The 27448-nt window shown below is 42.3% G+C and overlaps 1 protein-coding gene across 3 annotated transcripts in view; it reads right to left on the bottom strand.

Annotated features, from left to right (window-relative positions):
* FIBCD1 (fibrinogen C domain containing 1) overlaps positions 1 to 27448 on the bottom strand; it is a 483657-nt gene that overhangs the window by 161328 nt on the left and 294881 nt on the right. The window lies entirely within an intron of this gene.

Below are 27448 nucleotides of genomic sequence, written 5' to 3'. Positions count from 1 at the left end.
GATTTATATCATATTTAATTACTTTCCAAGCTATTTTGTAATTTAATGTAATTAAAAATGACATTTCCATTTTAGTCTGCAGCCGTTGTGATTTTCTAAACCTGTCAAATGTCATTTTCGTGTGGTATGGCAACCTAGAAATCTTTTTTCCTGCTTGTGTAATTGGCGCTCTGCTTTTTTCAGAAGTCTGCACTTAGATTTAAGCCGAATTAAAGGCACCCTCTGCAAAAAGAATTAATTTGATTAGATACATTTTAAGTCCCACCCATGCCTGAAGTAACTTAGGACATGCAGCTTTTTTTTTATTAATACACTGAGACTGCTCAGGTGGATATAAAAAAGGCAAAAAGCAATATGTTCACAGAAGAGAGCAGTATCTTTGCAACATTTAGGATCAGGGTTGCCAGCTGTCAGTAAATTTACTGACAGTTTGTAAAAAACAGTGGTTTTTACAGCTGTCAGTAAATGTCCGTTATTAAAATTTTATGTCGGCATAAATTAGGCCTTTTTTCTCCCTGGCAGGTTAGTGTCGGCTCAGCAAGAAAGAACTCCTTGACAGCTTAATGTAGCACCAGCAGCCTCTTATCCATCCAGGCAGAGTTTGGAGCCAGTTCATGGATTATTTCTAAGTAGAAGCAGATTGAAGCTGGTGGCGAAATGAGCAGGCAACCGCATTTGCCTAGTCCTGCTCCTCTAGTTCCAGCTGTGACGTGATCTCAGCAGTGCTCCACATGCTGCCTCTCTGCATAGATATATAGTTTAAATACCCAGTGCTCATCTGGCGGCAACAGATCCTGTAGCCTGTGTCCATGGCCCCATGTCACCCACTACTCTCCTCCTGTGTAACCTATCCTGTTTTTCTGGAGCCACAGTTCTCTACCAGGTATGGTCAAGGAGGGGAATTTGGGGTGGGAGTAGAGCACTGTACTGGGAGAGTCCTGCACTCTGTGCGCGGTGCGCCCCCGAGTCCTGCACTCTGTGCGCGGTGCGCCCCCGAGTCCTGCACTCTGTAAGCGGCTCACCCCTGAACCCTGGACTCTGTATGCAGTGCACCACTGCACTCTGTATGCAGTGCACCACTGCACTCTGTATGCAGCGCACCCATGAACCCTGCAGTCTGTACTCAGCACACCCCTGAACCCTCGACTTTGTATGCAGCACCCCCCTAAACCATAGGCTCTGTACATAACACGCACTCTTGGTATTTAATGCTCCTTTAAGACCCTCCCACTGTAACTGCAGGAGGTGATACTGCTGCCTCTTGAATGTGTTTTTCTTTCCAGCCAAATGGGAATTTTTCCTTGAAATACTGTGTTACAACCACAAGCCAAGCACTTGGCCTGTTGCTGCTGCGCATTGAGTGCATTCAGCGGCATTGAGCTCAGCTGGCAAGTTTAACAGGCGATGCTGTCTGTAAAGCTTCACATGTTGGGTTACAATTGCCACACTATGAAGCTAAGTATCAAGGCCATGGCAATGTGTACTCACCCAAGCAGCTACTATGTTAATTTAGAGGTAGGTGGTCAGGGAGCGGTTCTGTTTAATCATCCTCATTTAATCCATTCCCACTATTAGATGAAATCTGGTCATGCCCAATGCTCTCTTTGGCATGCATAACAGAACTTGTGTTTCAACTTATTCCAGCAGGTTGGCTGATAAGCTATCATGCTGTGTAGACATTTTAACCACTTGCTTACTGGGCACTTAAACCCCCCTCAGTCCCAGACCAATTTTCAGCTTTCAGCGCTGATGCACTTTGAATGACAATTGCGCGGGCATACAACACTGTACCCAAATGAAATTTTTATCATTTTTTTCCCACAAATAGAGCTTTCTTTTGGTGGTATTTAGTTACAGCTCGGAGTTTTATTTTTTGCTAAACAAACAAAAAAAGATGCAAAAAAAAAAAATCATGTTTTAATAGTTTGTTATAAAATTTTGCAAACGGGTCATTTTTCTCCTTCATTGAAGTGCGCTGATAAGGCGGCACTGATAGGCTGCATTGGTGGGCACTGATGGGCTGCATTGGTGGGCACTGATAGGCTGCACTGGTGGGCACTGATAGGCTGCACTGGTGGGCACTGATAGGCATAGTTAAGGCGGCACTAATAGGCACAGATAAGGCGGCACCGATGGGCACAGATAAGGCGGCACTGATGGGCAAAGATGGGCACAGATAAGATGGCACGGATGGGTGGCACGGATAAGTGGCACGGATGGGTGGCACGGATGGGCACTGATAGGTACCACAGATAGATGGGACTGATGGGCACTGATAGGTGGCACTGATAGGTGGCTCTGATAGGTGGCACTGCTGGGCACTGATGGGCGGCACTGCTGGGCACTGATGGGCGGCACTGCTGGGCACTGATGGGCGGCACTGGGGTGCAGCACCTTTGAGGCAGATTGGGTGGCACTGTGGGTGGCACTGTGGGTGGCACTGTGGGTGGCACTGTGGGGTGGCACTGTGGGGTGGCACTGTGGGTGGCACTGTGGGTGGCACTGTGGGCATTATGGGCACAGACGGGGGGCACTTACTTTTACTTTGTTAAACTTCAGGATGGCACTGCGGGAGGCAGGTGGGCACTGGCAGGTGGCATGTGGTGACTTTCATTGCTGGCCGTGATCGGGACTGATGTCCCGATCACGGCCGCCGGTGATCGGCTTTTTTTTTTTCTCCTCGCGCTGTCAGCGCGAGGAGGAATAATAGCCGATTACCGGCTCCGTTCTATCACATGATCAGCTGTCATTGGCTGACAGCTGATCACGTGATAAGGGGTCGGGATCGACCCCTTACACGGATCGGTGATCAGGCGAGTCTCACGGACTCGCCGATCACAGAGCGCGCCGCGCGCGCCCCTCAGGGGGCGCGCAGGCCGCTCGTAACCGGGACGACGTCAATAGACGTAGTCCCGGAAATCTAGGTCCGCGCTAATGCCGTCATTCGGCAATAGCGCGGTACCCAAGTGGTTAAATGTAAACCAGGCCAATTACCTGTTATGGGTATTGTCAGAGTTTCCAGGTCGTGTTTATACTGTTTAAATATCGATTGTTTTAGTTTCTAAGTAGAAATCTGTCTTTTTTTTTAAGGTTGTCTGTAAAAAAAAAATGCTCTGTCAGTAAATTTTCCATGTTCTGTCAGTAATAGTGTCAGCTGGTGCTCCATTTTTTTTTTTGGGGGGGGGGGCCAGCAAACAAACCACCCACCAATCCCCTCCAGTGCTCTGCGCCCCAAGCCCCCAATTTTTTGAAGCCAATTAAAGCCTCTAGCTCTAATCATGCGCTTAAAAATAAAAAAGTTGCGGGAGGTTGGCAACCCTGTTTAGGATTCACCTCTTTTCCAGTGTTTTTATTCAAAAGGTTTTAACAAGTACAAAATTGAAATTTATCATCTTAGTGCAAAGTAATTGTTAGGTTGACTATGAGTCAGTTACATCATACATTGCCTTGTATATTTGTGAGGTTAAATGTGTCCCTGTCCCCACTTTAGAACCTCTTGGTGATTTCTAATAAAAGCCAATTCAATTTTAAAACAAACTTGTGGGCTCATAGCAAATCATATGGCCCCTGTTCTGTATTGCAGGGATGGCCAGGTGCCTGCATACCTAGTCAGTTAAATATCCAGATTGTTCTGAAAGCCTCAAGACCTAGCTTGCATGGTCATGCTCTGGTCTGCATTTAATGCCATATAGCACTGCCAGTTCTGTGACTTCACCCTTCCTCATCACAGTTACACAATAGGCCCTGGTCAAGGATCTACTTGACCCTTTTAAATTCAAAAACTAAGGAGCATCAGCTCTCTACATTCATCTGTCACACTGTGGCCAACACAGAAATGTAGAGCCAGACCAGAGAGCAGACGTGGAAGCTGGAAAAAGCCAAGAGGACAGTTGATAATTTTTCAAAATGTTAGAGGTATACTTTAAAAGGACAACCTAAACAGAAGCTACAGAGAATTGACAAGGATATCTTCTATTCTTCTTTAGTTATTAAACGTTCTCTTTTCTACATGTGCAAACAATGACACACATGTACTTTCATCCAAGAACACGCCAATACAGAGAACTGCCCAGGGACTACTACGCACTCATATACAGACAGGAGCCACAATGTCAATGCTGTAAGCCAAATACTTAAGCTACCAGCTGCTGATCGCTTTTGGGACAGTATTTACGTGGCAAAGCAGCAATGCTTAACCCTTTGACCTCTGAAAGGTTTTAGCTCCTTCATAACCAGATCATTTTTGTCTATTCGGCACTGCACTACTTTAAAGTGGTATTAAACATTATTTATTTTTTTCTTGGTTTTTAACAACATACCTATACTAATATGCTCCAGAAATCAGGATAGGGAAGAGAAGATATCCCCACTCCAGGAGGTCAAACGATAGTAAACCTGATTTATAATTATAGGCTTGCCTGTAGTTTAAAGTGGTTGTAAAGGGTTTACAACCACTTCATAGGATAAGTGCATTTTTAAAACAAAAGTCCACCTGTTCTTTTTACTTCTCGACTTCCAAGGGTCTGATGGTGACCCCCAGGGCCAGGGAGGACTGTCATTCCTCCTCAGGGCACAGTAGGCGTGGTGCAAGGTGAAAAGATTGGGCGCCAGTCACTTTTTGTAAAGATGAACAGAGAGAATTTTATTTCTCTTAACAGGAACGTTGGAGAGAGAGGGTATAGGGCACAGGACACCCTTAGCCAAACGCAATGGCAATTAAAGCAAACATTGCAGACAAAAATAGAACTAGACAGACAGCAATACAGAATGAGTGCATTTAAGCTGAATGTAGTAGTCTGTATGTTGTAGCAAACGCTGTCTCCTATGGCAATAAATTCTCTCACGGTATCCTACTGTAGATCTTCCAGCTTAACTCACAGTATCTCACTGTAGATCCTGACACTCAGCTTTCCGTCTCTCTCAGTAGACTTGGACTCCCAGCCACCCGCTGGATTCCCAGAGCTTCACTCACAGCTAACCGCTGTACTTTATTTTCAAGCTTTACTTACAGCTACTTGCCGTACTCCTTCAAGCTTTGCTCACAGCTAACTGCTGCCTTCCTGAATGAGTCTCTAGTGAAGCTTACCCACCACTTCACTGTCCCCGGCTAATGAAGCGTCTGCTCTGGTACTCCCTCAGAACTTCATCCTTTTCAAACTTGGCTCCGATAACAGGAGTGGTCGTCCCTTTGTGGCAGCTGCTTCTCCTTTACCTCCGACAACGATCAGGCTCCCTTCAGGTCGAGCCTCTAAAACATGCGGTTCTGCCCCAGACTTTGGGTTTAACCTTGGCTACTCCTTTGCAGAACCCCCGAACTGTTGGATGGGCCTTAAGTGGACCTAGAAGCCAGCATGCCTCCTGAATAGGCCTCAGGCTTCAGTCCTAGCAACCAAGAGCTTCTCAACACACACCCATCCAGGCCGTAGCCTTGGGCGAGAAGAACCTCGATCACTTAACTCCTCCCAAATAAACAGCCCATCCCAGCATACACAGCAGTTATAGAAACTCCTGCTAATTAGCTGAGACAACCTAGTTACCCATTAACGGAATTTATGGTAATCCATCATTCTAATGCCAAAGGCAACAGTGCCACCTATTGACAGAAGAGAGAGACTACTACAAACTCAGAATTAGGACAGGAATCAGTGGATCAACCTACCAATTAGCCAGGCTAGTTACCACCTATCATAACTAGATTTATTGGCAGCCCTGTTTAGGACCAGGGTGCTACACTTGATATTAATACAAAGGTCTAGCAAACACAACATTTCTGTAAAAAAACATACTAAAGTAAACTTTAGTGCAAACAAACGCAATAAACTACCCACAAGTGAATAGATACCCAAGTGAATAGATACCCAACATGTCAAACCTTAAATTTATGCCCAGCTGTGAAATGGCGACAAACTTCAGTACCCTATATTTTCTATAGGCGATGCTTTAAAAGCTTCCTATAGGTCATGAGTTTCATGTTACGGAGGAGGTCTTGTGCTAGAATTATTGCTCTCACTCCAGCATGCGTGGTGATATGTAACACTATTGCTATCAATGTTTTCACAGGGTGGGGCTCTAATTTTTTGGGGGAGGGGATTTTATGTGCTTAGGTGGAATTATTTATTTTTTTGTAAAGAAAATTTTTTCTTTTCTTTTAACTTTTTTTTTTCATCACATAGTGGACAAAAAGGTGCCCTATGTAATGATTTTTAGGTGACAGGTTCTCTTTAATGAGACGTGCAGGGTCTAAAAGACCCTGGATGTCTCCTCTGGGCTCTACTGAATGTATTGCAATGCACATCGCATTGCAATAAATCCCTGCCCGGCTATACTAGTAGGCCAAAGTGACAGGTGACCCGGAAGTGACGTCAATATGACATATGGACAATTTTTTTGATAGTGTAAGAAAGTGATAAAACCCCTATAAGGCTATGTGTTTCTGTCTGTGTCCCATTGAGGAGATCTTGGAAATACAACTAGAAATGATAGGCAATCTTCCCAAATGCATAACATCATCTTTCACATTATATAAAAAAAATTGGGCTAACTTTACTGTTTTGTTATTTTTTAAATCATGAAACTGTTTTTTTTCACGTTTGAAAAATTATTGCGCAAATAACGTGTGAGATAAAAAAGACTGCTGTTTTATTCCCTAGGGTGTTTTCTTTAAAAAAAAATACATAATGTTTGGGGGTTCTGAGTAAGTTTCTAGCAAAAAAATAGATTTTTACATGTAGGAGAGGAGTGCCAGAATAGGCCCGGAAATGGTTAAAGTGTTACTTAACCCAGGACCCTGAATTCACTATATCTGGTCTCCCACGGTACACAGAACACGGAAATGCAATTATTTTAGTAAATAAAATCTGTTAAATACCTTTTCTCATCAGCAGTATATAGCAGTCTTGTGACTTCTATCAGTGTCTGGTTAAAGCTTGTAGGAGGTGTTTTCATTCTACTCTGACTGTCCTATGAGGCTGCAGGACACTTACCCTCTGGACAGTGCTGATCACATGTGCCCTCCGAAGAAAAAAAAAAAGAAAAATTCTGGCAATACGCACGGAACTGAGCAGTGTGCAGAGTGACGCCAAAGGCCATGTACTATTAGGAGATGGATTAAGGACTGTGGAAGAAGGGGAGGATCAGAGATGACAAGATGAAACAGCCTTTTTACACAATGCAGAGGATTAACCCCTTAGGTCCCACAGTGAGTATAACCAGCATGCTTTACTGCTTGCTCCATGATGGTGGCTTGCATGTGGATTTTGTGAACACAAGTGGATTTTTGAACTAAAGTGGAGAGTTAATAACCAGGAGTTGAAAACAGGAGTTAAGACAGGAGTCTCTAACCTCTATCCTACCTCCATCCTCCCCTCCATTTTTAAAGATCCCACTGCAAGGGGCAACCAGACAGCTCTCCAGAAACAGCAAGCCAGATTCACCGGAACCAAAGTGTTTAACGGGGACCACCGCAGCCAAGTAAGCTTGCACCTCCACTCCCCCCCCCCCCCCAGTGATTGTTCCAGGGACTCCGTCCGACTGCCTACGGGGGTCAGGAAGGAATTTTTGCCCCACTGGTGCGTTTGGCTGCTACTGCCAGGGTTTTTTTTCGCCTTCCTCTGGAACAATCAGGAACAACCGTAGGTTAGCATACCCCTACCTCCGGCTCCATTCCATTTTTCATGCTATCCTAGGACAACTACTCCAGATCACAGCCAGACTTCTTTTCTGAGCGGAGACCTTCACCTCAAGTAAAGGTAGCCGGAATTGCCAGCAACCGAATACAACAAATCCTTCCGCATCCATATAGGCATCCCCTGATCAACTTGCGCGCTAATAGCCTCAAGCACGACGGCAAGTCTGATACCTAGCCCCTCCTCAGGATCAATACCCTGATCAGGATCATCATCTTAGGCCCATAGTACCATCAACAGCATCCACAAACCATGTGCTACTTCAAATACTCAGCTGAAGTTCTGCACAGACTGAGGAACATCAACACCACATTGCCATCTTCCATACAAAAAATACTTCAAAGAGAACAACTATTAAAAACCGGACGACAAGCAGCTCCCAACCACAGGAAGACATCTACTCGACCACTACAATTAGATTGCGCCTTGATTAATGCCAGGTCTGCAGTCAAACATAGACTGGAAGTACACGACTTCATCATCGAGAACAATGTAGACTGCCTCTTCATCACCGAAAGCTGGTTAACCTCTGACTGCAACACCATCCTCACCGAATTGGTGCCGGAAAACTACAGGATCCTAACCGAACACCGGATAGGGAAAAAAGGAGGAGGCCTAGCAGTGATCTTTAAAGGTCACCTGGATCTCACTAAACCATCATCTCAGAACCCAGTCAGGACACACCCTGGACCTCATTTTCAAACAGAACATTGACGTCAACATACTCGACAACATAACATTGCCATGGACGGATCACCACGCCATCAAATTCAAAATAGCTACCAACATCACCAACAAAAAACGGAATCCTGTAACAACAACGCACTGGACCAGATTGCATAAAAAACTGTACTCCGAATCCTTCAAATCCACTCTGTCCAACAAGATAACTACAATAACCTTAAACCACTCTACGGAGGAAACACTCAACTCCCTGAACAGGGCATTGCTGCAATCAGCAGACTCGGTAGCACCAAAACGCAGGGCTCTCATCAGGAAGAAAAACTCTGGATGGTTTAATAGCTCCCTCGCCATACTAAAGCAAGAACGCAGAAGAGCGGAAAGAACATGGAGAAGAAATACCACAGAGGAAAACCACTTTAACTACAAAGGTCTCACAGAGAATTATCGGAAAGCAATCTTCAAAGCCAAAAAGGACCACTTCTCATATACAATCTCAACGGTCGCAAACCAACCACGGGAACTGTTTAAACTGGTTAATCAATCAATTAATCCGGTGTGCCTAGAACCCCCAGAAAGTGAATCCCAGGATTAATGTGACAAACTGTCGGATTTTTTCATCGATAAAGTCAAAACCATCAGGGAAACAATTTGTCAGAAGAAAACACCAACCTCAGCCAGCAAATACATAAAGAGGATGTCTGCACCAACATACTGCAACCGCCGAAATTTTCACTATCCCCAATTACCGTAGACACCGCAAAAAACATCATTAATAAACTGCGTGACAGTACCTCACCTATTGACATCATCCCCACAAACTACTGAAAGAATGCTCCGACATCGTGGCTCCAACCATAACCCACCTCATAAACAGATCATTCCACGAAGGGATTGTTCCCAGCATCCTCAAACAAGGCATCGTCAAACCTCTACTCAAGAAACCAAACCTGGACCCTCAGGATCCAAACAACCATAGGTCAATTACAACCTCAACACCATTTCTAAAATCATGGAGAAAGCTGTAGTACATCAGCTACAACTTCACCTGGATATTCACAAACTCCTGGACCCGCTGCAATCAGGCTTCCGCCGGGTCATGGAGCAGAAACAGCTCTCCTCGAGATTTGGGATGACGCCCTCAAAGCAGCAGATGATGGAGAGCCGTGTCTCCTCGTACTGCTAGACCTAAGTGCAGCGTTTGATACAGTAGATCACAATACTCTACTCGTCCGCCTCACAGAAGTAGCCGGAGTCTAAGACAGATCTCCAATGGTTCGCGTCCTTACTAGGAAATCGGTCACAGACAGTGAAACTAGGAAAATTCCTTCTCTGAAACTCAGGCAGTCACCTGCGGAGTCCCTCAAGGCTCTCCTTTGTCACCTGTTCTCTTCAACATTTACATTCGCCCACTCCTTCAAATCATCAGATGCTCAGATCTCTGCTTCCACTCTTACGCTGACGACACGCAACTTTATTTCCAGATCAATAGAAAAAAAGATCACCAACAACAACTTGAAAACTGCCTAAAATCAATAGAGGACTGGATGACCACTAACTCCCTCCAGCTGAACGAATCAAAGACAGAGCTTCTTATCTTACACCCAAATCATAAGCCCGCAACCAAAACCTCCTGGTCTCCACCAACCGTCTTTGGGCAGACTATCTCCCCAAACACCAAAGCGAAGAGTCTCGGGTTATTTTAGATGCACAAATGTCAATGGATGCGTAAATAGGATCTGTAGTCAGTGGATCTCACCATCTGCTGCGCATGCTTCGCAGACTCATCCCTTTTATCCCAAAGAATGACAAAGCAGTGGTAGTTGGAACAATCATTAATTCACGACTGGACTATGCAAATTCGCTTTACATAGGATTACCACAATATCAACTTGCGCGATTACAACTGATCCAAAACAAGGCGGCAAGGCTGATAACAGGAAAAAAACCCTGGGAATCCATCTCTCCTTCGCAGAGGAGCTTACATTGGCTAACCGTAAAAAATCGGATCATGTTCAAGACCCTTTGCCTCATCCTCAAATGCGTGCATAGAGAAGCTCCGCAATACCTAATGGAGAAAATAAATCATTACACACCAAACCGCAGTCTTCAATCAGCAAACAAAAACCTCCTCCTCATGCCCAAAGCCTGGTATCAATCCAAGGGGGATCGGAGATTCGCTATCCAAGGGCCTCGGCTATGGAATGCTCTACCAATCAACATCCGCCTGGAAGAAAATCACCTGGCTTTTAGGAAAAAACTCAAGACCTTCCTCTTTTAGCAGATGATCAAAGCTCGCCACAGCGCCTAGAGGCGATTCAGTTCATTCATTCATTCATATACAGACTGATTTTACTGTTGTGGGTTTAGTGTCACTTTAAAGATGTCACACTTGTATGTAGCAAAGGTTTGTTGCAGCTGTAGCTCTCTGACCACATTTCCTGACTGCAAAGTTTCTGCTGTAAGTGGACACAATACACATCTAGGCAGCTACAGGTCACTAGTGTGCCATGGTCCTCAGCAGCTGCATCGGATGACGAGTGGCTGCTGAATTCCTTATTATGCTAGCCTAGCCTTTCTCAACCTTTCAACACAGAGGCATCCTTAAAATAACTTTTTGGTCTTGGGGAACCCCTACTAAAAATGACTAACCATATCTATAATAGACATGGGCGGCGTCAAAAAATTGGTTTTGTTTCGTTCCATACAAACAAAAATTTGTATTTGGTAATTCGTGTACGAAATTCAATTCGGATTCGTATGAAATATGAATTTTCGTTAGATTTGTAAACTTTTCGCTAAAATAACGAAAGTTCGTTATGATGAATTTATCATTGAGGGGCTCCCACCATCCCTGTGCTGTGCTGACTTCCTTTAACCTTTAGTTTCGTTAACTATTCGTAACAATTACAATAACAATTACGAATTAACAATTATGTTCATTATGATGAATTTATCATTATGAGGGTTCCCACATCCCTGTGCTGAGTTCCTGGGTCTGGGTGTACACCTGCTGTGGCCTTTATGAGGGGTTCTCACCATCCCTGTGCTGTGCTGACTTCCTCTGATTAGTGAACAAAACACCAGTCACAATTCTGTTAATTTGGATCCGAAATTCCAAAATTCATTAACAAAATTTTGTATTTCGTACGAAATTCGTAAGCATAGAAATTCCCATAGAGTTCCCACCATCCCTGTGCTGACTTCATGGGGCTTTAACTTTTAGGTTCATTAACTTTTTGTAACAATTACAAATTTTCGTCATGATGAATTTATCAATACGAGGGGTTCCCACCATCCCTGTGCTGTGCTGATGTCCTGGGTTTTTAACTTTTAGGTTCGTTACGATTATGAATTTTCGTTATGAATTTGTATCCGAAATTCGTAAACGAAATTTTGTATTTCGTACGTAATTCGTATGCATAAAAATTAGTATTTTGGATTTCTACGAATTTCATTTCGTATGAAACTAATCGCACGTGTCTAATCTCTAACTCATGATACATTAGTGTGATGGTCAGTGGAAAGAATGCTCCTTATACTTGTGGTCATTGGGAAGAATTCCCCCCATGGTAAAAAAAAAATTGACCCCCTTACCAGAGTACAAACTGACCCCCTTGCAGAATGTCAGCTCTTTTAAAAGGGGCATGACCCCCAAAACCTGTCAACTCTCCAACCATTTGGTCTTAGGGCGAGTTTCACTGCGTCCAGCTGGAGTGCATCTGTATTGCTTGAATTTCTATACCAGCATGCGAGTATCCATATGTCGTTTTTGATTTAATAAATAGATTTATGGTAATGCAGGAGGTGGCCGTGCCCTCCTGTGTGTTTTTTTTTTTTTTGCAGAGCCCTTACAGATAGCTAAAGAGATCAATGGTTTCAGAACTTCTCAAAGGGGAAGAAATTGCTCATGGAACCCCTAGCAACCTCTGGAGGAACTCTGGTTGGGAAACCATGAGCTAGCCAAATACCGTTGACAGTCAACTCATCAATGAGCTACAAATCAGACCTTTTACTCTGATTTGTTTTTCTCGAAATAGCAAATACACAAATTAGTAGTTCCTAAAAATTGTTCCTGTGACTTAGCTGTAACCATAATCCAAAAAGAGCCAAAACTCAAAGATCAGTTTATTAAACCGCAATATCAAGTGTCACGTACGTTGACCTGTCCTGCACAGTAAATGCGCCTCCTTGCTCTCCATCTAGATATATCAGCATTTCTCACCATATTGATATGATATGTTGTACCCCTTCACAACTGCAGACATCACACAAGTACCTCTTCGTGTTTGTCAAATTAACATAAGTACCTACTTTGATTACAAATATATTGCCGGTGCCTTCTAAATGTGTTTTCTGGCTTTCAAAACAAATCCTGGTGCTTGTAAAAAGGAGGAAACAAATTGGTTTGTTTTGAATACAGTCTTCCTTTACTAAAGTAATAAAGCATAATTACTCTGGGTTACAGCTGAACTCCAGGCAGGGTGGATAAAAAAATCTGCGATTTTTCTTCTTTTTTTTTTTTTTATCAAAATGTATTTTTTGATTTAAATCAGATTTTTTTTTTATTTGAATCAATTTTTTTTTATTTAAATCTGATTTTTTTTTATTTGAATACAATTTTTTGATTTAAATCTGATTTTTTTTATTATTAAATGTATTTTCATAAAATGCTTTTGGAGTAAAAAAAAATCTAAAGATAGTTTTCTATTTAAGATTCATTAATAATTAATACCAATTTTCAGCTTTCAGCACTGATGCATTTTGAATGACAATTGCGTGGTCATACAACACTGTACCCAAATTAAATTTGTATCACTTTTTTTCCATAAATAGAGCTTTCTTTTGGTGGTATTTGATCACCTCTGCGGTTTATATTTTTTTGTTAAAAAAATAAATAAAACACCACATTTAAAAAAAAAATTATATTTTGTTATAAAATTTTGGAAACAGGTAATTTTTCTCCTTCACTGATGTGCGCTGATGAGGCGGATCTGATGGGCACCGATGGGTGGCAATAATGGGCACTGATCGGCACTGGTTGGTTACACTGATAGGCAGCACTGCTTGGTGGCACTGATTGGCACCACTGATAGGTGGCACTTGTGGGCATTGATTGGTGGGCACTGTGGGCAATGGCAGGGGTTACTGGTGGCATAGATGAGGCAGAATTGCCTCTTCCTCTTCAGGATCGATGTCCCTTGCACATAAGCCGGTGATCAGCTTTTTTTTCCTCCTCGCGCTGTCAGCATGAGGAGAAAAAAACAAAAACAAACACTGAGCTTTTGTTTACATCATCTAATCAGCTGTGATTGGCTGACAGCTGATCACGTGGTTAAGGGCCAGGGTCGCCCCTTACTCGGATCTGTGATCATCCGAGTCTCAGTGACTCAGTGATCAGCAGGGGGTGTGTGTAAAGGGGAGGCCGTCATATGATGGCCTCCCAGAAATTCAGGTCCATGCTATAGTCGTCATTCGGCTATAGCACGGACGCCAAGAGGTTAAGTTTATTCAGGATGAAATGGAGCATAGTTATGTAGCATGAGGCTGTATATTCTGCAATATTTATACATATTTTTGGGATACTCATTCAATGAATCCAAGCTCTGCAAGCTGAGATAACATGCACTGAATTGATGCATTCACCCAATGTCACAGTAACCATGAGATAAACCAAAGTCCAGGAATATTCCTTTATCCCATTGTTTTGCAAATCTATGTACACTACAAACTGTATAATTGAATCGGTTCTGATATCGCTGTTTTACTAACCTGACAGCTTATTATTCTAAATGGAATTCCTTTATTCCTTCATTTTGTTTGTAAATATTAAAGATTCTAACAACCAGCAAGAATAAGTTCTTACAGTTAAAGAGCACCTGTCATTTCACATCCATCATGGCAGAGCCTGTTAGTGGGCATCACCTCACCTGCTGCCGCCACGTCCCTCACCTTGTTGTGTCACTGCCACATCACCAGCTGCCCCATTAAAGTGAACAAGACTGTCGGGGAGTCAACAGCGGGTCAGAGGAGGAGACACTGTGAGTCAGAGAAGGAGCCTCTGTGGGACAGAGATGACAGTTGCTCTTTAAAAATTATGATTTAAATCGAGTTGATTTAAATCAAGTCCTTTTACTAGTGATTTAAATCAAGATTTGAATCAAATCCACCCTGATTCCAGACAAATAGCTAGGCACATTGTTGAATTACAAACGAGTCAAGCATTTGGACTTTCTATTCTGATCAGCCAGCCTTGTGATTCGTGTTACTTATCACTGCCATGTTTGTAAACTGTCAGTGCTTGAGTGACACACCTCTGCAATGCATTAGACCCCATTTCATTGTGCTGCTTCCCTCTCTACTGGCCACTAGTTCTACTAGGAAATAAGACACAAGTACATATACTAGTTCTATTTAAAATACTTAATCTTTATTTTATTTTTTTGCAAAATGCAAACCTGGATTAAACAGTGTTTTATTAGGCCCCTTTCACACTTGTGCGAACTTGAAGCAATGCCTGTGTAATCTTGAGGTCTATGGACCTCAAGTCGCATCAAAGTTGGATCAAAGTAGTGCAGTGATGTCACACAGATATGAACGGTACTCATTGGAAATCATGGGGTACAACCTGTCATGTGACTTTGCAGTCCCAAGTCGCACAAGTGTGAAAGGGGCCTTAAAGTGTTCTTAAACCCAGGACTCTGCATTCACTATATCTGGTCTCCTACAGTACACAGAACATGGAAATGCAATTATTTTCGTAAATATAAACTGCTAAATACCTTTTCTCATCAGCAATAAATAGCAGTCTAGTGACTTCTATCAGTGTCTGTTAAAGCTTGTAGGAGGAGTTTTAATTCTCCTCTGTCCTAAGAGACCCTAACCCTCTGTCTGGACAGTAGGGATGAGCTCAGGTGTGTTGGTTCATGCCCCAGTTGAAGCAAGTTATTGCGAAAACATGTCGGGTACATAGCCTGCAGGCGAGATTCTCCACGCTTTTTTATTGATATCTGTATTTTTGTACCCTTCTTCACTGAGGGCTTGTACATGCATGTATCTTGTTTTTTAAATTTATTTTAACTAGTAGCTGACCGCCAGCCGTCAAATGACGGCCAGGCGGCGCACCTATTGTGGCGGGAGGCTGTCATATGACGGCCTCCCGTTTAAACAGGGATGCGCGCGATCGTGTGCGCACATCCCTGTTTCTTCGGTGGCGGCGTGTCACGGAGACACCGCTCGCCACCGAAGGGGGTGAACAGCCATTCGTTATGGCTGTTTACCACGTGATCGGTCGTGATGAAGTCACGGCCGATCACAGATGGTCACACCCCGAACGCGCACGGCGCATGCGCGCGATCGTGAGCGCGCTGCGTGTGCACGTCGGTGGCGGCGTGTTCCCTGGGAACACTGCTCGTCACCGACGCTGGTAAACAGCCATTGGCCGGCTGTTTACCCACGTGATCGGCTGTGATCCTTTCACAGCCGATCACTAAAATGTAAACAAACCGCGGTAACGGGATGTTACCGGGTTCTCCTCCTCACACACCGATCGTGTGTGAGGAGGAGATTGCGGTAACATCTCGTTACCGCATACAGTGTACACCAAACATACTGATTCCCCCCCCAATAAAGAGGACCTGTCACCACCCCTCATAGTACCTGTCAATCACAGTCCATCAGAGTACCTGTCACAGTCCATCAGAGTATTTGAGTACCTGTCACAGCCCATCAGAGTACCCGAGTACCTGTCCCAGCCCATCAGAGTACCCGAGTACCCATCCCAGCCCATCAGAGTACCCGAGTACCTGTCCCAGCCCATCAGAGTACCCGAGTACCTGTCCCAGCCCATCAGAGTACCCAAGTACCTGTCCCGGCCCATCAGAGTACCTGAGTACCTGTCACGGCACATCAGAGTACCCGAGTACCTGTCACGGCACATCAGGGTACCCGAGTACCTGTCACGGCACATCAGGGTACCCGAGTACCTGTCACAGTCCATCAGGGTACCCGAGTACCTGTCACAGTCCATTAGAGTACCAAGTACCTGTCACAGTCCATTAGAGTACCGAGTACCTGTCACAGTCCATTAGAGTACCGAGTACCTGTCACAGCCCATCTGAGTACCTGTCACAGTCCATCTGAGTACCCAAGTACCTGTCACAGTTCATCTGAGTACCCGAGTACCTGTCACAGTCCATATGAGTACCTGTCACCGCCCTTCAGAGTACCCAAATACCAGTCACCAAACCATCAGAGTATCTGTCACCAGGCCATCAGAGTACCTGAGTACATGTCACCAGGCCATCAGAGTACCCGAGTATCTGTCACCAGGCCATCAGAGTACCCGAGTACCTGTCACCAGGCCATCAGAGTACCCGAGTACCTGTCACCAGGCCATCAGAGTACCCGAGTACCTGTCACCAGGCCATCAGAGTACTCGAGTACCTGTCACCAGGCCATCAGAGTACTCGAGTACCTGTCACCAGGCCATCAGAGTATCCGAGTACCTGTCACCAGGCCATCAGAGTACCCGAGTACATGTTCCAGTCCATCTGAGTACCCGAGTACCTGTCACAGTCCATCTGAGTACCTGAGTACCTGTCACAGTTCATCTGAGTACCCGAGTACCTGTCACAGTCCATATGAGTACCTGTCACCGCCCTTCAGAGTACCCAAATACCAGTCACCAAACCATCAGAGTACCTGTCACCAGGCCATCAGAGTACCTGAGTACTTGTCACCAGGCCATCAGAGTACCTGAGTACTTGTCACCAGGCCATCAGAGTACCTGAATACTTGTCACCAGGCCATCAGAGTACCTGAGTACCTGTCACCAGGCCATCAGAGTACCCGAGTACCTGTCACCAGGCCATCAGAGTACCCGAGTACCTGTCACCAGGCCATCAGAGTACCCGAGTACCTGTCACCAGGCCATCAGAGTACCCGAGTACCTGTCACCAGGCCATCAGAGTACCCGAGTACCTGTCACCAGGCCATCAGAGTACCCGAGTACCTATCTCCAGCCCATCAGAGTACCCAAGTACCTATTTGCAGCCCATGTCTCATAAAATATACGTTGGGGTGTTTACTTTCCAAAATGGGGTTATTTTGTGGGTAATTTCACTGTCCTGGTGCTCCAGGACCTTCAAAAGTGTGATGGGTAGGAATGAAATGAGATGTGTGATTTATGCTCCTAGAACGCCTGAACGTACTACTTCAATGTTCGGCCTCTCTATGTGGCCAGGCTGTGTAAAAGTCCTACACATGTGGTATCGCCATACTCGGGAGGAGTAGCAGAATGTATTTTGGGGTGTAATTTTTGCTATATACATGTTATGTGTTAGAAATATCTTATAAATTGACAATTTTGTGTAAAAAAAAAAATGCGTTTTAATTTTTTTCCACATATTCCAAAAACTTCTGGAAAAAAATGAACCGTTCAAAAGATTTATTATGCCTCACAGATTATACGTTGGGGTGTTTGCTTTCCAAAATGGGGTAATTTTATGGGAAATTCCATTGTGCTGGTACTCCAGGGCCTTCAAAAATGTAATAGGTGGTTGAGAAATGAGATGCGTAATTTTTGCTCATAGAACGTCTGAAGGTACTACATCAATGTTAGTGCTCTGTATGTGGCCAGGCTGTGTAAAAGTCTCACACACGTGGTATCGCCGTACTCGGAAAGAGTAGCAGAATGTATTTTGGGGTGTAATTTGTTGTATGCATATGCTGTGTATGAGAAATAACCTGATAATATGACAATTTAGTAAAAAAAAATAAAAAAAAATAAAAAATCTTCATTTTGCAAAGAATTGTGGGAAAAAATGACAACTTAAAAAAACTCACCATGCTACTTACTTAATACCTTGGGATGTCTACTTTGTAAAAAGGGGTCATTTGGGGGGTATTTGTACTTTCCTGACTAGTTAGAGTCTCAAGAAATTAGGTACACCTGATGTACTGAAGGCCTGATCAGAAGTGATCAATTTTCAGTGATTGGCACCATAGATTGTAGACTCTATAACTTTCACAAAGACCAAATAATATATACTAATGTGGGTTATTTTTACCAAAGATATGTAGCAGTATAAATTTTGGCCAAAATTTATGAAGAAAAATTACTAATTAGCAAAAATTTATGACAGAAACTAAGAAAAAGGCATTTTTTTCACAAAATGTACGTTTTATTTTATTTATAGCACAAAAAATAAAAAACCCACTAGTGATTAAATACCACTAAAAGAAAGCTCTATTTGTGTGAAAAAAAGGACGCAAGTTTCATATGGATACAGTGTTGGATGACTGAGTAATTGTCATTCAAAGTGTGAGAGCGCTGAAAGCTGAAAATTGGTCTGGTCAGGAAGGGGGTGTAACTGCACTGTATTGAGGTGGTTAATAAAACATTTTTTATCGGATTAATCTGCTCTATGAAAAGGCCTTTTGTTTTTTCCCTCTTTTTGTGTTTATATTTTTTGTTTTTTACGCACCTTTTCGGGGTGTGAGTGTCCTTTTTACCTCCTTGGAGCCGGAAAAACGTCCCGGATCGGATACCCTGTGATTGGATGGTGTATTGGCACAGCTGAGGTTTACATCACCTGGATGGAAGAATTGCTGTCTATCGCAATTTGATGTCTGAATGACTCACCACTAAGGTGTGTGGGTCCACACCTTCGGGTAAGCGTATCCATTACCTTTCCTGTTTATATTGTGATATCTGTATGAAGGGTGACATCCAGCTGCTGGTTTCTTCATTGTCTTCACCTCCTGGGTATTTGACATGTGGCATTGCAACAGATCCTGGCTACTCTCTACCGTGAAGTGACCATCTAGGATTGTAGAGACTATTGTTTTTTTTTTTTTTTTTTTTTTTTTCTTATATAGGGTCTTGGTTTAGCCCCAGGCCATTTGGTACATCCATTACTAGAATTTTTCAGTTTTTTATGTCACAAATCACAAGAATTTTTCACACTTGTGTAGTTATATTAAGTGCACTTGCCTTTATTTGGTGTAGCTTGGCTACGCTACTTATTATATTTATATTTTTTGTGTGTTATAATAACACTTCTCTCCACGGGGTGTTATCTCGCCTGCAGGCTATGTACCCGACATGTTTCGCAATAACTTGCTTCAACTAGTTTTTTTAATTTTAGCGCTGCATTTTTTGGTTTTTAAGACTTATGACCATGCCAATCACATTTATAATATATTATGTTCTGTTGTAGCCCTGATGAAGTGGGATGTTTTTCTGGCCCTCAAAATATGTTTGCTGTGTTTGTTTTTTTAGTGTAAAACGATACGTGAATTTGGTCTCTTTTATCATTTGGTCTGGCACTCTTTCAATTGATGCATGTTTTTTTTTTTTCCTGTTGTCCAGCTATAATCTCTTGTGGATCTTAGGCATGTTATATACAAAAATAAGTACACAGAGCATACATAGCACACTCTGTCCTTATCCCCCTGCAGCCACTCCTCCTGATGCTCATGCCAGTAATTCCTGGCTGTCAAAATGACATCTAAGACTTGCTATACAGTGTCTTGAAAAAGTATTCACACCCCTTGAAATTTTGAAAATTTCAAGGGTTATGAATACTTTTTAAAGTTACTGTGTACAACAGCCACAGCTGTGAAAAATAGAGCTTTTGAATAATATTTTGTCTGTTGATTTTTTTAAATATCATTACTGTTATTTTATCTATTTTTGTGTTGCTTTAAAAAAAAATATGCACCATTAAAAAATAATAAAAATAAATCCTTTATTTCTTACGTAATTAAAGTTGCAATTGCTTTGTATCAGAAAGGTAACTTTTGCAAACCAGAAAATGAAATGTATACTTTTTATTTACACTAATGATTGTAAAAAACAGACACCGGTTGAAAGAGAAAAAAGCTAATTTTTTTGTGTGTGTTTTGAATGCGTAAAATATAAAAAATTTTTTAAAAAAAAACCTTGTCCATCCTGAAAAAATTTAAATATGTAGTTTTTAAACTTGAAGCAGCCCTTGAGTGATTTAAGATCTCTGCACTCCTCCTTTAGAAAGCAGATTACTTTTTTTGTTTGTTTCCTTTTTGTAGGTTGGCTTTGGCGTTTGTGCACAACACTGGACCTGCTGGTGAGATGAGGGATAATGCTGCACAACAAGTGGGGGTTACAAAATTTAAAAAAATATAAAATGCAAGGGAGGGGAGTGAAGTTTTTAAGTAATGTTTAAATATATTGATTTAGCAGTAGGCCCATAGCAGAAAAGTAATAATCATTCTGGTATATAGATGCACAAGTTGAATTAATTAAGAGTCACAGACTGAAGTATTATCTGAGTTGATCAAAGCCCCCAACCCAAAGCTTGTGCCCCAGGTTTTGTTTGCAGTAATTACTGTTGTCGCAAGAATAATTCTTTAGACTATCCTACATCCATTTTTGATGAATTTGCCATCTGATAATTGTTTGTTTTTTTGTTTTCTTTCAGCTTCACTTGAAATGGCATCCCCCCCCCCCCCCCCCCCAATCGGTACTTTAAAACCATAAAAGGCAAGAAATTTAGTGAGTTGAAAAAATAATATTTTTAAAATTATTTACTGAGTTGTATGACCACCTACAGTGAGGGAAAAAAGTATTTGATATCCTGCTGCTTTTGTTCGTTTTCCCACTGACAAATGATCAGTCTATCATTTTAATGGTAGGTTTATTTTAACAGCGAGATACAGAACAACAACAAAAAAAATCCAGAAAATCGCATTTCAAAAAAGTTATAAATTGATTTGCATTTTAATGAGTGAAATAAGTATTTGACTCCTTCGCAAAACATGACTTAGTACTTGGAAGCAAAACCCTTGTTGGCAATCACAGAGGTCAGACATTTCTTGTAGTTGGCCACCAGGTTTGCACACATCTCAGGAGGGATTTTGTCCCACTCCTCTTTGCAGATTCTCTCCAAGTCTTTAAGGTTTTGAGGCTGATGTTTGGTAACTCAAACCTTCAACTCCCTCCACATATTTTCTTTGGGATTAAGATCTGCAGATGGGCTAGGCCACTCCAGGGCCTTAATGTGCTTCTGATCTGTGTTTTGGATCATTGTCATGCTGGAATACCCATCGACAACTCATTTTCAATGTCCTGGCTGAGGGAAGGAGGTTCTCGCCCAAGATTTGACGGTACATGGCCCTGCCCATCGTCCCTTTGATGCAGTGAAGTTGTCCTGTCCCCTTAGCAGAAAAAACACCCCCAAAGCATAATGTTTCCACCTCCATGTTTCACGAGGATGTCGTTTTTGGGGTCAGGCAATTTTGGGTTGTCAAGAAAGCAAGAGGTGGGTGAGGGGGCAATCTTTCAATGGGGACAAATGTTCTGCTGATAACCGTGTAAGGTGCCAGTCCTTACTTTGGGGAGGATTCCTCTTACTTTGTGCTGTGCCTTTAAAACAGGAAGTGAAAGGAAATCCCCCCCAGCAGAATGATGAGTAATACAGGAAGTATAATGCAATGTCTTCTTAAATTCAGCTTGATATGGGAATTGCATGTTCAAAATAATGTTAAAAAAAATTGAATAATTTAGGAAGGATGAGTGATAATTAGTGGTTATATATTTAAAGTAAATTATAAGGGATTTAACGTCATGTTATAACTTTAATTGCCATAGATAACCCCAAATTAAGGAAATGAGTACTCAAAAGATATGTAAAAAATATACAAGTATTTCATATCATACTTAAAACCATAAAAACATATCCACAATTTATAGAAATATTTATCCTGCATTTCCCACTGGTTGAATTTGTCACTCTATATGTATTGATCTTTTGATCCTCCATTCTCATTAATGGGCGATCCTGCTGTATATTATGAGTTCACTGAGACTATACACATGGTTATTATCCTATAGGTAAGAATTGGTCCTAGTGGGTTCCTCATGAAGCTGTGATGACCATGAGGTGGTGCCTTACTTTGTTTGGCTGGATTCAAGTGCCTAATTTCTTCTTTTCCCTTTGTTCTTGGTTGAAGTCCTTTTTTGGATTGAGCTTTTTGACTCCACGAATAGATGTGAGTACTCCTCATTAGTCACACAGAGGTTATGACACATATATTTATGTATTTTGAATGAACTTTTGTATTTTCTTTTTTTTTTCTATGTGTTTGATATTGTAACATTATTTTAAAGAATTTTCTAGCATCAATAGGATTCCCTGAGGAAGCTATTTGACAAAAAAACGTGTAGAGATCCTGATTGGTCATGACTTATTGATTCCTGCACCTAGCCCTATATATGAAGACCTCCATTTATTTATACAACATATATGATTGAGCCATTTGAGACAGGCTTCAATACATATACAGTGGTGTGAAAAAGTGTTTGCCCCCTTCCTCATTTCCTGTTCCTTTGCATGTTTGTCACACTTAAGTGTTTCGGAACATCAAACCAATTTAAACAATAGTCAAGGACAAACACAAGTAAACACAAAATGCAATTTGTAAATTAAGGTGTTTATTATTAAAGGTGAAAAAAAATCCAAACCATCATGGCCCTGTGTGAAAAAGTGATTGCCCCCTAAACCTAATAACTGGTTGGGCCACCCTTAGCAGCAACAACTGCAACCAAGCGTTTGCGATAACGTGCAATGAGGCTTCCAGCGTCCTGGAGGAATTTTGGCCCACTCATCTTTGCAGAATTGTCCTAATTCAGTTACATTAGAGGGTTTTCGAGCATGAACGGCCTTTTTAAGGTCATACCACAACATCTCAATAGGATTCAGGTCAGGACTTTGGCTAGGCCACTCCAAAGTCTTCATTTTGTTTTTCTTCAGCCATTCGGTGGTGGACTTGCTGGTGTGTTTAGGATCATTGTCCTGCTGCAGAACCCAAGTTCGTTTCAGCTTGAGTACACGAACAGATGGTCGGACATTCTCCTTCAGGATCTCTTGGTAGACAGCAGAATTCATAGTTCCTTTTATCACGGCAAGTCTTCCAGGTCCTGAAGCAGCAAAATAGCCCCAGACCATCACACTACCACCACCATATTTTACTGTTGGTATAATGTTCTTTTTATGAAATGCAGTGTTCCTTCTACGCCAGATATACTTGGACACACACCTTCCAAAGAGTTCCACTTTTGTCTCATCGGTCCACAGAATGTTGTCCCAAAAGTCTTGGGGATCATCAAGATGTGTTGTGGAGAAATTGAGACGAGCTTTGATGTTCTTTTTGCTCAGCAGTGGTTTTCTCCTTGGAACTCTGCCATGCAGGCCATTTTTGCCCAGTCTTTTCCTGATGGTGGAGGCATGAACGCTGACCTTAACTGAGGCAAGTGAGGCCTGCAGTTCCTTGGACGTTGTTGTGGGGTCTTTTGTGACCTCTTGGATGAGTCGTCGCTGCGCTCTTGGGGTAATTTTGGGCGGCCGGCCACTCCTGGGAAGGTTCACCACTGTTCCATGTCTTCGCCATTTGTGGATAATGGCTCTCACTGTGGTTCGCTGGATTCCCAAAGCTTTGGAAATGGCTTTATAACCCTTTCCAGACTGATAGATCTCAATTACTTTCTTTCTCAATTGTTCCTGAATTTCTTTGGGTCTCGGCATGATGTGTAGCTTTTAAGGATCTTCTGGTGGACCTTACTGTGTCAAGCAGCTCCTATTTAAGTGATGCCTTGATTGTGAACAGGTGTGGCAATAATCAGGCCTGGGTGTGGCTAGAGAAATTGAACTCAGGTGTGGACAACCACAGTTATAGTATGTTTTAACAAGGGGGGGGGGCAATCACTTTTTCACACAGGGCCATGATGGTTTGGATTTTTTTTCACCTTTAATAATAAACACCTTCATTTACAAATTGCATTTTGTGTTTACTTGTGTTGTCCTTGACTATTGTTTAAATTGGTTTGATGTTCCGAAACACTTAAGTGTGACAAACAGGCAAAGGAACAGAAAATGAGGAAGGGGGCAAACACTTTTTCACACCACTGTAGAGCGACAAATACAACCAATAAAGTCCTTATCTTTCCCCTCCTTTTTCTGTCTGAATTTTGAAATGGATATGGTGCTATACTAATCGAGTCACCTCTCTATGTATTACTATTTCAAGTAGATGAAATTGTAGTGGTTAGTTGAAAGTGGTGTGAGGGGTTAGCTCGGCAGCGGGTGTGTGTGACCCCCTGGATGGGTTCACAACACAAAGTCAGGCACAGCAGACAGCGGTGTAGGTTCAAAAAACAAAAGATCCGGTTTATTTAGGCTACATGCAGTGATACATATAACAGCCAAACAAAATAAAGCAAGAAAATAAATCCTGGTCAGCTTGACCTCTAACTACACACGTAGACTCCCTGTCTAACAACTGGGTGCAGCCTTGTGCTGCCCCAGTCCCTGTCTCTATTGTAGGGGTTTGCCACACAGGCGTTAACTCACCACACAGAACAGATCTCAGACTCCCCAGTCTATACACACAAAACTGGTTCCAGGATGCAGCATCTCCCTATGCATGCTGGGGTTTTTTGTAGAGGCTTTAATGAGCCCACTTGCTTCAGCTGGGCTCATTAACTCTTCCCCTCTAATTGTAAAAGTCTGCATAAAGCCTGAATCTAGGACACACATATTTACCATCCTGGATACAACCAGGTGACTTTACCTGCCTGCTGCCACAGTGGTTATCTTAAAAGTAAAAGAAATACATTTGGATGGTGGACTTCTAGTAAACGGTTGCTACATTTGAAGGGTTCCATAGCAATGGAGGTGGTAGACATTTCAATGTTTGGCTTCCCTCTTTCTTTCCAGCCCAGAAGTGTTCACCTCCACCCACTTCCTCTCGGCACATACACAATGTGAACAGTGCCCCCAGAGGCCAGAACACTGCACCGCATCTGATATCACCAGAGGGAGGAGGAAAAGGACAGACAACCCAGAAATTTCAGGCTCAGCCTATCCTCATCTCTGTATGTTCCTGCAAAGGTGGCAAGGGGAAGCTGGGACAGATGGGCAGTGGTCAAATATGTAGTGAGTGGCAGAGTTGCAGGCTGGCATTAAGGAGCAGTGAAAACAGAAAATAGATCCCATGCCTCCTAATTTCTAAACTAGGTCCCTAAGCTGCTACCCCTTAACTAGGTGAAAAATCACCAGTGCAGAATTTGGAGATTTTGGTAGGGGGTGCTAATTGGTCTAACATACCGAAAAAAATGTATTAATTTTTTTATGGCAACCAGCCTGCCTGGTTTTACAACTAAGTTAGATACTGGTAAACCATAACTGGCTTATAAAGTGCATATAAATGTAAATCTTAACAGTAGCCACATATATTGCTAAAACCATTATTTTTTTTTATAACAACCAGCCTGCCTGGTTTTCCAACTAAGTTGGATATCTGGTAAACTATAATTGACTTATAAAATGCATATAGATGTGAATCTTAACAGTACCCACATAAATTGTTAAAACGAATCATATATATATATATATATATATATATATATATATATATGAATTTATGTGAAAAATAATTGACTTATAAAAATATAAATCTTAACAGTATCCACAGAGGCGATTCAGTTCGCATTGTGCGCTATACAAGTATTTAATTCATTAATGTATTCCAATAACCAAAAGGTATGTGCAAAATATTGTGATGACCAATCAAAGGTATGTGCACTTTATACGCCAATTATATTTTACCAGATATCTAACTTAATTGTAAAACCACGCAGGCTGGTTGCCATAAAAAAAAATAATACATTTTTTTTCAGTTTGTTAGACCAATTAGCGCCCCCTACCAACCTCTCCAAATTAAGGAGCAGTGTCTGGATTGTTGTGGTTCAACATCAGGAGTGCTATGAGGCAGAATGATTCACAGTCAGGGTTGCTGGGAACCAGGAATGTTAAGAGTCAGGGGTGCAAGGGGGGGTGCTGGTAGGCATCAAAGTTCAGAGTAAGGGGTACTGGATAATAGAGGTGTCAAGGTGCAAAGTACACCTGGGGTACTTCTAGGGCCTAAATATAAAAGCGGTCTACTTGTCTGCAGGTAGGCTTCTCTAACTGAACAGCACCCAATATGGTGTACGCCCACTGATCTAATGTAAGTGCAAGGAGGTTTAGTTAGCACAGGAGGAAGGTCATTAAGATTAAGGTATTTGAAAGCATAGCTAGACTTTGGACCTCCTTCAGACCTAGTGGTTGCAGTAATTTGCATTTGATCACAACAGTAACATAATGTGTATGTTGTGGGACCATCATTTCAGAATGTCAATAGGTGCCAATGAACTCACACTGCAGTGCACCACAGCCCACGTTGCCATGCATTAGCAGCCCATTGTTGATGATAAGGCTGCCTTAATGCAACACACGTGTTAACTAGTATGCAGTAATGCACCACAATGGAAAGGCATAGTCTGAAGGGAGCCTTGAGATTTTGATCTGCACTGCTGGCCATGTAATGTGTGGACTATAAGGACTTAGAACGGGGCTTCTGAAAATGGCAAACAAAAATGTGCTTTCCATATGTTTTAGGAAGCTTATTAAATCTGAACTTCTATAGTATATGTCTGAGATCTTAGCAAATATGTTTTTATTCTGTTCAGAGTTTAACAAGTTGGATGCTTTCATTGTTAATAGAATCATTCAATATATTCAAAAACACATACTGAATACAATTCACTTATGATTGATTTTTAAAGTTTCAAACAGCATTTTCTGAACATTTTCTCACCATAACCCATGATCCAACCCACTCTTCCCCTCCTCCAGTTCATATCCACAAAGTTCTGGTATAGAGTTCACCAGCATAATTGCCTCAGTGTTCACCTGTGGCCATTGCAACTTCTGCCTCTTGCTGCCTGAATTTATGTGGTAGAACCCCATAGACCTCTAGGAGCCAGGAAACTGATGTGTCTTCTTTCTCCATGTAAGTCTACCTGCAGGACATGGAGCCAGCATTTAGTGACAGTGCTGCAGATCTCTTCTACCCTTCTACCATCTCCCTACCCCCAAACTTCTGCTGCAGCTTACACAGGCACTGTAACCCCAGGCCTACCAGCTCACACCACCAACCTGTAAACATTGAGTACAGGATAGAGACTTGTACAACCTTGCAATATTAAAGATAGGGCTAGA

Source organism: Lithobates pipiens, unplaced genomic scaffold (assembly GCF_037356315.1).
Source record: "Lithobates pipiens isolate NorthernLeopardFrog02 unplaced genomic scaffold, aLitPip1_a1.2 Scaffold_1, whole genome shotgun sequence".
Classification (NCBI taxonomy): domain Eukaryota; kingdom Metazoa; phylum Chordata; class Amphibia; order Anura; family Ranidae; genus Lithobates; species Lithobates pipiens.
The sequence above is the reverse complement of the archived record's forward strand: the minus strand, read 5'-3'. Positions and strand labels throughout refer to the sequence as shown.